The sequence below is a fragment of the Schistocerca piceifrons genome, chromosome 4 (genome assembly GCF_021461385.2).
Source record: "Schistocerca piceifrons isolate TAMUIC-IGC-003096 chromosome 4, iqSchPice1.1, whole genome shotgun sequence".
NCBI classification, from domain to species: Eukaryota; Metazoa; Arthropoda; class Insecta; order Orthoptera; family Acrididae; genus Schistocerca; species Schistocerca piceifrons.
Genome location: NC_060141.1, coordinates 533,629,226 through 533,642,431, shown reverse-complemented (window position 1 = coordinate 533,642,431; position 13,206 = coordinate 533,629,226). Strand labels below are relative to the sequence as shown.

General features: G+C 44.5%; 1 protein-coding gene across 2 annotated transcripts in view; it reads right to left on the bottom strand.

The window, feature by feature from the left end:
- The window catches only part of LOC124795339 (neuronal acetylcholine receptor subunit non-alpha-3-like), a 166,480-nt gene that overhangs the window by 82,666 nt on the left and 70,608 nt on the right, over positions 1–13,206 (bottom strand). The gene's annotated exons all lie outside the window — the stretch shown is intronic.

The following is a 13,206-nucleotide window of genomic DNA, read 5'->3' as shown; positions in this document are numbered from 1 at the left end:
TAGAAGACAGCAGTATCCACAAAGCCCTTAGTGACCATCACGATATGATAGCCCTTTTCTAGAACTGTATGACTTTGATCGTGTATTTTATAAACTCTATTATTGGTAAGCTTATACGAAGGCTGATCAGCGTATTAGGATGTGACTGCCAAGGGACGTATTTCGGGACGAACAGCTTATGCTTCAACATTCCTGGGAAGCGACTGGATGAAACACTCCTGCACATGCTGCTGTATTCAAGAATGTCGTTCAAATGGCATTTGATTTAGCAGCTCAAAAATGCGATTCTGAGGAGTATCCAGATACTGCTTTCGCTAAATTTGCCTATTGTTACTGTGAATATTGTTTCATGCACTTTGTTAAGGAACCTCAGGTATATTTTTGAAGTCCGATAGTGGGGGAACTAAGAGTAATACGTCGAAATCTTTCACCATCTTAATATGATACGTTAAGTTTCTGGATAGTACTTGAACACCGAATTCCTATGCGAGCTGAGAGACTTCCCTTCTGAGTCGCGACAGGTTGCCATGACTGATGTATTTTGTGTGCTCTTGTCGAAATATCGGTGGTTGTCAACTACCTCAACCGGCTGCATTCCTGTTAGTTATTTGATGTATTGTTATATCAGTGTAACTTCCCTCAGTTTACAACAATTTCTGAAAGTATTTATTTCCTTCTGGAGAGCAGTGATGTTTATTTGTGTGGAAAGACTAGTTAATGTTCTCCTAATACACAGCAATCCTAGCCACACCCGGTACTATAGCGGAAAAATATACTAATAGGCCTATTAAGTGGGGAAATTTTCCCTAAAATGGTGTCTTTCTTATGAAAATAAATTACTAGACACGCAGATTGTGACGGTGATATCAATGGCAACATGATTAATAACGAAACTTTCGTGTCATAAGGCTCATTTTTGCAACACTCCTGTCTGTTTGCTGCATGTCCTCTAAAACATTTTACAAAGGTCGTGGCGTGCTCCCAGATGTTCTTCCGACTCGTTTCCAAGAAAAATTCTCAGCACCTGAGGAAGATGACTGGGTTTGTCGTCGTAGTATTGTGCATAAATGGCTCTGAGCACTATGGGACTTAACATCTATGGTCATCAGTCCCCTAGAACTTAGAACTACTTAAAGCTAACTAACCTATGGACAGCACACAACACCCAGTCATCACGAGGCAGAGAAAATCCCTGATCCCGCCGGGAATCGAACCCGGGAACCCGGGCGTGGGAAGCGAGAACGCTACCGCACGACCACGAAGTGCGGACGTATTGTGCATAAAATGGATTCATTAACTCGATAGATCACCCGGAAGCTCACCATTAGTCTACCTCGAAGAGGAAAGTTGAGAAATAACATCATTTCACAAAGGTTCAATAACCTTCGGACGAAACGACTTAAATGGGCGTACGAGACGGTCTACTTCATCCTCCTTAATTACATGGGGCGTTCAATATGTAATGCGACACATTGATTTCTGATAGTCACTTTTCATTGAAAAAATGTGGAATTTGTTGTGGGACACAGTGGAATATTCTCGCTTCAGCCCCTACAGTTTGATGAAGACCCGACAGTTGGTAGCACTATACGGAGCAGTCTGTAACGGAGGTGCTGTTAAGCAGAGAGCTGTTAATGTGTTTCTTTGGCGGCAGACCAGAGCATCACAGATAGGCGCTTGCAGAATATCTGTGGAGACCTGGCAGTGAACAGAACGCTGAGTTATTGGGCGATGCGCCTCTCATCATTGCAACAAGGTCCCGCGAACACATCCGGAGTGCCTGCCCGTCGCCACAGCTGTGACTCCTGCAATCTTCAAATGAGCGGACAGTCCCTTTGGATACGATATTGCGTTGCCTATGTTATTCGGAATGACGATGCATGTCCGAAGGAACTTTGCATTGTAATTCGGAATAACACAGCCTCTGCAATATCGTATTTATTAGCCGACAGGCTCTGCAATATCGTATTTATTAGCCGACACTGAGCAAGCGCCTTTCAGGTACAATGTCTCTCCTGTACGGGATAATACATAAAGGATGGACAAGTTGTTAACTACATATGAAAGTTCAGGTGTGGCCGTATGTCGTGGTCGGATAGCCAAATCGCAGTTGGCCTTTGGCTTTGGTAAGGCGCAGCACGCCTTATTTGCATTTCGCTTATTGTGCTGTTTCCGAGCGAGCTCGCGTTTGTTTACTTCCGCGTTGCGGCTTGTCACAGGGACCGACTTCATTGACCAACATGGCGTTTACTTATCGTCAAGCCACAATTAAATTAACTTTTTCATTAAATCACGAACGACCGAAAGCGAATGAAGTTGAACGTTTTATACGGGATGAATACGTTTCCCATCATAAGACGTTCTCGGAATACATTTTTCAACCCTAAGTACTTCTGTGCACAAAATGCTGGATAATCAAGAGCTATGGGCCGACGTTGTGCTTACCGTGTCCTCAAGGGTGTCCGTCAGACAAAAAGGGAACTACTGAAACACATGCCTTCCTACGTGGCTATTGCAGGCTGCAGGGCTGTCGTCATGTACGATGGCCAGCAGCGCACTTGTTCCGTTCTGAATGTCTCCGACGAAGACTGGTTCAGACGCCGATGGGAGACGTCGCTTCTCCTGCGGCGCCCACAGTGTTACCCCAGCCTTAGGTGTCTGAGGCGGTGCTGCCTGCTACCCCCCCTCTGAATCGGTCGGTACCCGTGTTAGCTCCTCTTGACGAAGCGATGGACGTTTCGCGTGTCTCTCCTATACCCCTGTCGAAGGCAATACAAATGAACGACTATCGTAAGCAGGCACAATCTATGGTCAGGGCGCGCATGTGCGATGAGTTAGTGCAATAGTGTCCATCTATGTATCACATCGTAACGGAACGACGCCACCGTCGAAGGAATTTGATTAATATTCTTACGACATGAGGTGCAGCGTTTTGATACCCAACGGGACAACGGGTATGCCCTCCACGCACATTATACGCTGTAATCTGAACAACTTCACCGCCAGTGGAGAGATCATCATGACACTTCTTCAATTACAGGCCACATGTCCTGTGGACACACGTTACGTGTCTGTAATCCAGTGGTTTCCATTGCCTTCTGCATCCTCATGTCGTTGATCATTGCTGATGGCGACGAGAGAGGGACGTGAGCTGCGTCTTGGCACGATTCGCTGTCGTCTGGCGCTCTGGCGAATGCAGCATCATACTACATTCCTGGAGAGGGGTGAAATAGAATTCCTCAGCAGTCGCCGCCACGCCACAACCTCCCTTCCGTAACCAATCAAGGCCTTGAGGAGGGCAGGCTTTGCACAGAGTACCCAAAGCACCCACCATGACAGAGCAGACTGACAGGCATCACCGCCCTACCAACACTGCGGCGGTCTCCGTACTCTCCTTTGGCTCGGTTGCCGTGGATGCGATGATGGATCTGATTGTTTATGCCAAGTCGGCAGGTGTGACCGAGCGGTTCTAGGCGCTTCAGTCTGGAACAACTACGGTCGCAGGATCGAATTCTGCCTTGGGCGTGGATGTGTGTGATATCCTTAGGTTAGTTAGGTTTAAGTAGTTCTAAGTTCTAGGGGAGTGATGTCCTCAGATTTTAAGTCCCATAGTGCTCATAGCCATTTGAGCCTTTTTTTTTTTGTTAATGTCATGGAGGACGAGGTCCATGACGCAGGCAAAAGATTCCGGAATAGCCCCCATTCGGATCTCCAGGAGAGGACTGCCGAGGGGGAGGTTACCACGAGAAAAAGATTGAATAATCAACGAAAGGTTAACGTTCTACGAGTCCGGCCGTGGAATATCAGAAGCTTGAACGTGGTAGGGAAACTAGAAAATCTGAAAAGGGAAATGCAAAGGCTCAATCTAGATATAGTAGGGGTCAGTGGAGTGAAGTGGAAGGAAGACAAGGATTTCTGGTCAGATGAGTATCGGGTAATATCAACAGCAGCAGAAAATGGTATAACAGGTGTAGGATTCGTTATGAATAGGAAGGTAGGGCAGAGAGTGTGTTACTGTGAACAGTTGAGTGACCGGGTTGTTCTAATCAGACTCGACAGCAGACCAACACCGAAAACGATAGTGCAGGTATACATGCCGACGTCGCAAGCTGAAGATGAACAGATAGAGAAAGTGTGTGAGGATATTGAAAGGGTAATGCAGTATGCAAAGGGGGACGAAAATCTAATAGTCATGGGCGACTGGAATGCAGTTGTAGGGGAAGGAGTAGAAGAAAAGGTTACAGGAGAATATGGGCTTGGGACAAGGAATGAAAGAGGAGAAAGACTAATTGAGTTCTGTAACAAGTTTCAGCTAGTAATAGCGAATACCCTGTTCAAGAATCACAAGAGGAGGAGGTATACTTAGAAAAGGCCGGGAGATGCGGGAAGATTTCAATTAGATTACATCATGGTCAGACAGAGATTCCGAAATCAGATATTGGATTGTAAGGCGTACCCAGGAGCAGATATAGACTCAGATCACAATATAGTAGTGATGAAGAGTTGGCTGAAGTTCAAGACATTAGTCAGAAAGAATCAATACGCAAAGAAGTAGTATACGGAAGTACTAAGGAATGACGAGATACGTTTGAAGTTCTCTAACGCTATAGATACAGCAAAAAGGAATAGCGCAGTAGGCAGTACAGTTGAAGAGGAATGGACATCTCTAAAAAGGGCCATCACAGAAGTTGGGAAGGGAAACATAGGTACAAAGAACGTAGCTGCCAAGAAACCATGGGTTACAGAAGAAATACTTCAGTTGATTGATGAAAGGAGGAAGTACAAACATGTTCCGGGAAAATCACGAATACAGAAGTAGAAGTCGCTGAGGAATGAAATAAATAGGAAGTGCAGGGAAGCTAAGACGAAATGGCTGCAGCAAAAATGTGAAGACATCGAAAAAGATATGATTGTCGGAAGGACAGACTCAGCATACAGGAAAGTCAAAACAACCTTTGGTGACATTAAAAGCAACGGTGGTAACATTAAGAGTGCAACGGGAATTCCACTGTGAAATGCAGAGGAGAGCAGATAGGTGGAAAGAATACATTGAAACCCTCAATGAGGGTGAAGATTTGTCTGATGTGATAGGAGAAGAAACAGGAGTCGATTTAGAAGAGATAGGGAATCCTGTATTAGAATCGGAATTTAAATGAGCTTTGGAGGACTTACGGTCAAATAAGGCAGAAGGGATAGATAACATTCCATCAGAATTTCTAAAATCATTGGGGGAAGTGGCAAAAAAAAGACTATTCACGATGGTGTGTAGAATATATGAGTCTGGCGACATACCATCTGACTTTCGGAAAACCATCATCCACACAATTCCGAAGACGGCAAGAGCTGACATGTGCGAGAATTATCGCACAATCAGCTTAACAGCTCATGCATCGAAGTTGCTTACAAGAATAATATACACAAGAATGGAAAAGAAAACTGAGAATGCGCTAGGTGAAGATCAGTTTGGCTTTAGGAAAAGTAAAGGGACGAGAGAGGCAATTCTGACGTTACGGCTAATAATGGAAGCAAGGCTAAAGAAAAATCAAGACACTTTCATAGGACTTGTCGACCAGGAAAAAGCGTTCTACAATATAAAATGGTGCAAGCTGTTCGAGATTCTGAAAAAAGTGGGGGTAAGCTATAGGGAGAGACGGGTCATATACAATATGTACAACAACCAAGAGGGAATAATATGAGTCGAAGATCAAGAACGAAGTGCTCGTATTAAGAAGGGTGTAAGATAAGGCTGTAGCCTTTCGCCCCTACTCTTCAATCTGTACATCGAGGAAGAAATGATGGAAATAAAAGAAAGGTTCAGGAGTGGAATAAAAACACAAGGTGAAAGGATATCAATGATACGATTCGCTGATGACATTGCTATCCTGAGTGAAAGTGAAGAAGAATTAGATGATCTGCTGAACGGAATGAACAGTCTAATGAGTACACAGTATGGTTTGAGATCAAATCGGAGAAAGACGAAGGTAATGAGAAGTAGTAGAAATGAGAACAGCGAGAAACTTAACATCAGGATTGATGGTCACGAAGTCAATGAAGTTAAGGAATTCTGCTACCTAGGCAGTAAAATAACCAATGACGGACGGAGCAAGGAGGACATCAAAAGCAGACTCGCTATGGCAAAAAACGCATTTCTGGCCAAGAGAAGTCTACTAATATCAAATACCGGCCTTAATTTGGGGAAGAGATTTCTGAGGATGTACGTCTGGAGTACAGCATTGTATGTTAGTGAAACATGGACTGTGGGAAAACCGGATCAGAAGAGAATCGAAGCATTTGAGATGTGGTGCTGTAGACGAATGTTGAAAATTAGGTGGACAGATAAGGTAAGGAAGGAGGAGGTTCTACGCAGAATCGGAGAGGTAAGGAATATGTGTAAAACACTGATAAGGAGAAGGGACAGGATGATAGGACATCTGCTAAGACAAGAGGGAATGACTTCCATGGTCTAGAGGGAGCTGTAGAGGGCAAAAACTGTAGAGGAACACAGAGATTTGAATACGTCAAGCAAATAATTGAGGATGTAGGTTGCAAGTGCTACTCTGAGATGAAGAGGTTGGCACAGGGAAGGAATTCGTGGCGGGCCGCATCAAATTAGTCAGTAGACTGATGAAAAAAAAAAAAAAAAGACGTTACAGAACAGCAATACAAAAATACAAACATCCTTACGCGGCTGTTGACAAACGGTTTAAAGTGAACTGCTGAGGTCATCGGTCCCTAAGCCTGTTGTAACCGCGACCAGGACGGTCACGGGGTAGCACTGAAGGAAGGCGCGGCGGACCAGCAGAGAGGCCCGCGAACAACAACACAACGGAAAAGGACAGACACGACCGACGTAAGACAGAACGAATACGACAAGACTGAACAACAGAGCCACAAGGAAACAAACTCGTAAACGAACCAGGAAAAAACAGTGTAGCGCAAGCGAGGTGTAAACCGACGTAAGCGAGATTAGACTGAATGGATGAGCTTTTTTTTTTTTTTTGTACTTTATTGTTATTTTGACACCTGAACAACCAGGTAGGCTGATGGATGAGCGTGTGGCCGGCGCTTATGTACGCTCTCGGGGACGCCGCTATTGGCCGCTGGGACCACGTGTTCCACTGTGGCGCTCGCACACTAAAAGCGGGCCAGGAGGCGCCATGGTTATAGGTGCGTGACTTCCTGCGGACAGTGCTGCTCTTTAGCGTGTAGCTGATACTGTCCGATGCCTCGGACTCGATTTCGCAATTGGCCTCAACTGCCGACGTCTACCTTCCAAACTACGAGCTGGGCTCTTAGGTCACCGTTTATGAGCGCTCGATTTTCTGTTTTGCACACAATACGTAAATGTGTGTTAGGCGTCACTTATCCCCCACGTGGCGCAGACACTTTCTTTTCCACCATCCACGGCCCGCCCCAACCTAGTGGCATTGGGTCCGTTTCGTTTGCCACGGTTTGCTATTCAAGATAAGGTATGAAACTCTCACTCCCCGGCGGTGCAAGGGCGGTTTAGGTCAGTATCATGTGTCTTACAGAGCGGTACCCCTTTTCATTGGCTCTCACATGACGTTGTGGCGCCGTAATGCTACATGCCCTTGCACCAAACTCTCCCTCAGCATCTATCCAACTTTCGGAAGTCCCGCCGTCCTTCTTTTACTTTCGTACTGTGATACTTCCGGCTCGATTGACATCCACGAAGGCGATCTATGGTTTCCTTCAGCAGCGCAGGTCACCGAACGTGATTGAGGGGAAGCTTCCCCACGTCGACTGGCTGGCCGTTTGGCGATCAGTGTGCGCTCCTTATTTTGACACTGACGTCCTGTCGGCATGGTACCTTTCTGTCATTGGGAAGCACGTATGCTGGTCACGCCTTCACAGTATTAACCTCGCAGACACCCCGTTGTTTGTCGACTGTGATGTTATTGACAGAGGCGAGCACCACCTGGTATTCAGATCGGCCTGATACCTACTCAACTGCTCCTCTTTCCGGACACGGCATACTTCCGGCAAGCAAAGACGAACTCTATGAGGTGGATTTGTGGACACGCAGCACACCGTATGTTTGCCGATGGCGTGAAAAGTATCCTTGACTTTTGGCAGTTCGTTAATGAACGTCAGTGTGCAGTTGTCCTCAATCCAAAATACAAACAATTTTTCTCCAATTTCCTCTACAGTGTCTTCCTTAACCCAACCCACAGCTGGGGTGTTCCTGTCATGAAGAGTTGATCCCCGCCTCTTCCACAATTAGGACCGATATGTTCACTAGTAACCGGAACGTTCTTCGTAGTCTGGCGTCTTTCTGCACCCTCCTCCTTGCGTGACGCCAGTTTCCTGATATTCTCTGTGGTATTAATGAGAAAAATAAATAAATAAAGAAACGAAAAGAAAAATAAATAAATAAACGGGGTTATTGTACTTCTACTACGCTTTCCCTATGCTTTGCTGGTTCCTGGAGGGTGGGAACGGGAAGTGGCGGACAGGCCTCGGGTTGCGCCCCAGCCCACTTTGCCCCCACACCTCCTTCAAAGAAAAAAATTATGAGGCGACCGCTCGCTATAAGCGAGAAATCGGGGTTCGAGTCCCGGTCCGGCACAAATTTTTACTGTCGTTATTCCATTATACAGCTCATGGTAGTCCATATTCGCAGCTGCGAATACAGTCCATGACTTTCGTTAGAGGTGATCGACGGATCACAAACATACAGCTCACTGCATAACTGGACGTCTCTTTTGGTAGCGCTGCCACACACTTACTGCAGTTGGGACAGTCAAAGGTGTGTGCCGCTGGGTTCCTCGCCGTATAACAGGAGGCCACAAGAAGAGCAATCGATGGAATGACGCTACACCACCTCTCCTCGGAAGAAAATCTTCAAAGCCGCATCCTCGGTCGGTTAAGTCATGCGACGGTGTTCTCTGACTATGAAGATGTCCTCTCTTTCATGGTGCAACGTTCAACTCTGAAGTGTATTGTACTCCCCTCATGAGACTGATGAAGCGACTTCACCATGTTCCTCGCCACAAAAATGGAAACGAACTTCTTCTCCACGACAACGCAAGGCCTTACACAAGTCCGCGAACCCGGGAGAAAAGCACAAAACTTTACTGGGGCGTTATTCTTCATCCACCTACAGCCCGGATCTCACATCTTCCGACTTCCATCTGTTCGGCCCAAAGAAGGGTGCATCCACGGGAAGCAGTACGTGGTTGATGAGGTTACTTATGCTGCAGGACGTTGGGTCCAACAGGCACCAGTAGAGTTGTACAGGCCCTCCCAGTAACGTTGCGTGAGGAAGTTGCATTGAATAGAAATTATGTTGAAAAATAGAATTATTTAGCCAAAAGAGTGGGTGATAGTATGGTATATTGGAATCCTGTATAAAACCAACCTGCTTTCAGAAAAGAAAATGTGTTACATTACTTATTGGACGACCCTCGTATACCTTGACAAATCCCGTAATTTTGAACTGGAGCATTATTATCTCAGTGAGCTGGTCTTGGACTGGGAAACGCAATTTAAAAAATTGGTAACACTGGCTGAAGAGGTCCAGAAATTCTAAGAATAGCCATCGAGGAGCAGAGGCAGTGACCCCCCCCCCCCCCCAAACACACAGTCTCCACCAGCCCCCGCCCCCCTCACCCACCCACCCAATTATCTAGAAGCCCGAATCCTACCCGCCAGCCACAAGTGTACCTTCAGTATCTGTTTGGTCACAGTTATCACTGACTGGTCGTAAGTGTACTCAGAGCCATTTGTCGTGAAGTTTCAAGACTGTTTCACCTTTCGCAGCGAAGTAGTCACCTCAACCTCGTCCCGGTTTAGTTCCTGCGTATGCTACTGCCCAGAATCGTGACATAATCAAGCCATCTAGTCTGTTCATTAGACAAGTATGCTTAGACCACGGTGTGGCATGGAGAAGTACTGAATCACTGAGCCCTATGCATACTTATCAGTGGGACAAAGACACTCAATGCTACAGGCTTTTTGTGGCTTTTTACAACGGTAAACATATCCTTTCCTTGGGAATAACATACGTGGAGTGCCTACAAAATAGCGAGACGACGGTTGTAAGACATTTCATTGCAAAACCACGCATATTCAGTTATTTTCACCCTCAATATACTCCCGTCTTCTACCTCTACAACGCTCCATGCCAATTTTCTGTCGATGGAAACAGTGCTGGACGTGTTCGACTGTGACCTCCTTGTTGGCGGCTGGCGCTTTATCTTTCACTGTTTCAGCGCACTGTTATCTTGTTCTTGGTAATGCAGACTTGATCTTGAGGAACAGATAAAGTAACGTGGTACTAGGTCAGTCGAATGATGTCGGTGGTCTAGCACTAGTAAGCTGTACATCACTACAAACCTCTTAACTGACGACGCACTAGGAGCTGGAGCGTTGTCTTGATGCAGAACCTCTTACTTGTTCTTCTAGAATTTTAGTCGCTTTTTCTTATTTTCTCGCGGAATATAGCAAGTACCACATCGTAGTAATGATGATTCATAGTTTTCCTGGTGAAGCTAAATAATTTCATTACTACCGAAAGAACTGTCATCAACTCTTTCATTCTTGATTTGCTCAATTGAGTTTTTTTCCCCCTCAGTGAGACTGGGCTCTTCCAGTGTATGGATTGGCGCTTAGTTTCTGGATAATCAGTGAAAAACCGAGATTAGTCATGTGTTGTCAGTCTTTCCAAGAAATTTGGATCATTTTCAGTGGTACCCAAAGCGTCGATAAATATTTTCACGAGCTGTTTTTTGTTCGATTGTGAGAATTTTCGGCCGCAGTTTCGCAAACACTTTCCTTATGATAAATCTGTTACGTAAAATTTTCCATTAGAATTCTTTATCAGTTCCTAAAGTTTCAGTGATAGATCGAATAATCGACTGACGGTCAGATCGAATCACATTACCTACTTTTTCGATAATTTCGTCCGTTTCTGATTTTGAAGGGCTCCCCACGCTTGAGTCATCTTCAAAGTCTTCTCGGACATCCAGCAAACGCTAGAACGAATCAGAAACTCGCGTACATGATCAATAGTCTTCACCATACATTTTTGTTAATAAACGATAGGTTCTACTAGCAGTTTTTCTTAGTTTCATGGGAAACGTTACGACAATTCGTTGCTCTATTTTTTACACGTACCATTTTTCCGGAGAAACAAAATAACACCTCTCACACAAACAAAGGCCACGCCCACGGTGATTTGTCGACAGAGACCATAGAGGCGAACTCTGCTGACAACGCTTCACGCTTCCCAGCTGCTAGTCTTTCATCTTTGGCGTCTGTGCTTACTCTGTGACACCATCAGTCCCGTTATTTTATAGTCACACCTCACAAACAATGAGTCGCCTGAATGGGTAAATTCTCTCAGTCATGAAGTTTGTAACCGGATCGCGCTCTAGCTACCGCCGGGTCTGCGTGCTGACGAGTCCTCTGCATTTGGCTCGGTCCTCCCACCACTTTTCTTCCTCCATTTGATGCCAGGTCACACCTCTCCTTTCCACAGATACTATCACGTCCGTTATCCACCGTGTCCTTGGGCGCCCTCTAGGTCTTTTTATATCCATCTTTGGTTCTTCCATAATTTTGGGAAGTCTCCACCCTCGCATCCTCTTAACATGGTCGTTCCATCTTAATCTCTTTTTTTCAATTTCTTCTCTCATATTTTCTTGTTTAAGGTCGTTTCTAAGATCTACACTCCTTACTCTGTCCGTTCTTGGTTTTCCCTTAACTGCTCTGAGAAATTTAATTTCCCCTCCTTGCAGTCTGCTCCAGCCCCTTTCTGTCATTGTCCATGTTTCTCCTTCACAGGTGACCATAGGGAAGTAATAACTCCTTTACATAAGGAATTTGGCTTTTTCTGAAACTTTCTTATTCCAAATCAGGTGTTTTATTGTTTGGTAGAAATTACCTCCCTTCTGTAATCCATTAATTTCGTTGGTTATTCTTCCGTCACCAGATATTTCACTCCATAAATAAGTGAAACTGTCAACCAATTTGAGCGGTTCTAAATTCAAAATAATATTCCCGTTGATCCCTTTGTCTCTTCCAAATACCATTACTTCACTCTTATCTTTATTTATTTTTAATCCATACCTTTTCATTATCTCCTTCCACGCATCAGGTTGTAACTGTACATCTACCTCTTTATTGCACAATATTACCATGTCATCTACAAAAATCATCTTTTTGTCATTTTATTTCACTGGTCATGAAGTATGTCATGTATATGCTCTCAACACCAGTCTTCTAAAGGTAGTGTTTAATGTAATCCATGAGTTTGATACTGTTGCCTCATCATTAAAAAATGTCACATTTAATTCGCATAATTTCCGTGATATGGGTTCCTGAAGGTGTGGATTAAACTCATACGTTATCTTAGATGGTGTTGTCTTTTGCCTTCTGTCCAAAATCTGCTTCAAAGAACTCTTGACATTATCGGTCAGATTCAATTTTATAAAACTGGATCTTGGTAGATAATATTTTCCCTTGTAGATGTAAACTGTAGTGTGCTCGTTTACGTTACTAACGCCATAACGAAATCTTGACATAACAGTATATTTCACATCCACGCTATCACTGATACCAATGACCATGTTTGTACATTCTCATTCTGTAGGAAGCACCCCTGAACACCAGAGAGTATGCAACGTAGTGTACAACAGGTCTTCTTCTAGTTAGAATCAGTACAATAACACTACCAAAATCTTCAACACAGAAACGGAAGATACGAGTTGATAATACGATAACAGTAGGGAATAGTAGGGAGCGTCGAATCCAGCAACAGTATCGCGACAACCTCAGGTCAGATGATGAAACAACAGCCAATCGACAATTAGAGCGTGAAAGTTTGTGCTTTTTAACTAACATGCCCCAGTTATTACCTGTTATGATGAAGAAAGCTGTTGCTGATTAAATTAGTTTAAGTTAATGATGTCCGCTGAATAGCCAGAAAACAAGGCAAATTTCACATTCCTAGCCATGGCTCATTACGTGAGATATAATGTTTCCGAGACGTTTACTAGGAAACGATTCACTGTTAGAAGTACCGCAATAACAATAATTTGTTGCGTTAAGAAGGTGCACTGCTGAAACAGCACTGAAGTAAGACAGTCGACATATGGTACCGAAGGTGAAATTTTATTAATAATCAAATCTAACGGCCACATATTTTAATTTTGATAATGCACCGAGACCATTAATGAAATT